The sequence below is a fragment of the Etheostoma spectabile genome, chromosome 8 (genome assembly GCF_008692095.1).
Source record: "Etheostoma spectabile isolate EspeVRDwgs_2016 chromosome 8, UIUC_Espe_1.0, whole genome shotgun sequence".
NCBI lineage: Eukaryota > Metazoa > Chordata > Actinopteri > Perciformes > Percidae > Etheostoma > Etheostoma spectabile.
In genome coordinates, this window is record NC_045740.1 from 23,891,658 (window position 1) to 23,892,929 (window position 1,272).

At 34.7% G+C, this 1,272-nt stretch overlaps 1 protein-coding gene across 1 annotated transcript in view; it reads left to right on the forward strand.

Moving 5' to 3' along the window:
- LOC116693535 (hydrocephalus-inducing protein) overlaps window positions 1-1,272 on the forward strand; it is a 109,106-nt gene that overhangs the window by 11,070 nt on the left and 96,764 nt on the right. The window lies entirely within an intron of this gene.

Here is a 1,272-nt window from a genome sequence, read left to right on the forward strand (position 1 = left end):
ATATATAAGTTTTTTGCCATGTGCACATTAACTATTACAAAGAAGTAGTTGTTGGTAATGAAAATCTTAGATCTCAGGCTCCCTTCAACAATGCTAATTGAATATGTAAGAAGAAAAACACAGCTAATGAAAAAAAAGAAGAGAATCAAAAGCCGCGTTTCAACCAAAGGAACTTTTCTCTGGAACTACCAACCTTCTGAGGAACTGACTGACTGCAGACACCAGAATCTAAATTAAGTTCTGGGGACATTTTCCGGGGCCTTTTGTAATCCCCCAAAAAGACTCTGATCAGAGGGTAATACTAACCGCCTTATTCATAAAACAAGGAAGTACTCTCATCAATTTTTGAGCATTTTAGGACAAGGGGGAAATAGAAATGCGGCTTAAGAAATACTGAAAATACTGCAAGTCAAAGTATAGGAATAAAATAAAATAACATAAAAAAACTGATCTGAATGAATCAACTGAATGTAAACAGGAACGGAGTAAATGTATTTGCTGAGAGAAGTAATAAATAAATATACTGTACATACACACATATATATATATACACACACATATATATATATACATATACACATAGTACAGGCCAAATGTTTGGACACACCTTCAGTGTACGCACACAGTTTCTTAAATATTAAGTAAAAGTAAATAAAGGTAAGGTGACAATACAAAGGTATGTACAAAGGTATGGGATGGGTGTGGGACCGGATGCGGTACAGTCTCCCGGCAGGCGGCAGGCAAAACAGTTTGTAGCTGAGGTGATTGGGCTCCCTGCTAATCCTGATGGCCTTCTTCCTGCACCGCTGGGTGTAGTAGTTTTCCTTGGATGGCAGACCCATCTTGGTGATGTGCTGAGCAGTTTATACCCCCCTCTGTATGGTTGATGGTTGAGGTCGGTGCAACTGCCATAACAGATGGTGATGCAGCTAGTCATGATACTCTGAATGGTGCAGCCTAAATCATTAAGTGTAGCTGCAAAAGAGATAAGCAGTGCATCCCCTCAATTAAGATATCCTACAAAAGAATATATATATAATATATATATATATATATATATAATATATATATAAAGAAAAATCTAAGCCCCTTCATCTGAATATAACAAGAGGCAAATTAATACATTATTATGAAACAAAAGTCCCATGAAATAAATAAAAGTAAAACTCATTTATTTATGTTTTAAACTATATTGCATAATTTATATATTTATATTTACATATATTTATATTATTGCCTCATTTCAGAATTTCAGAATTTATTTCAAAGGCA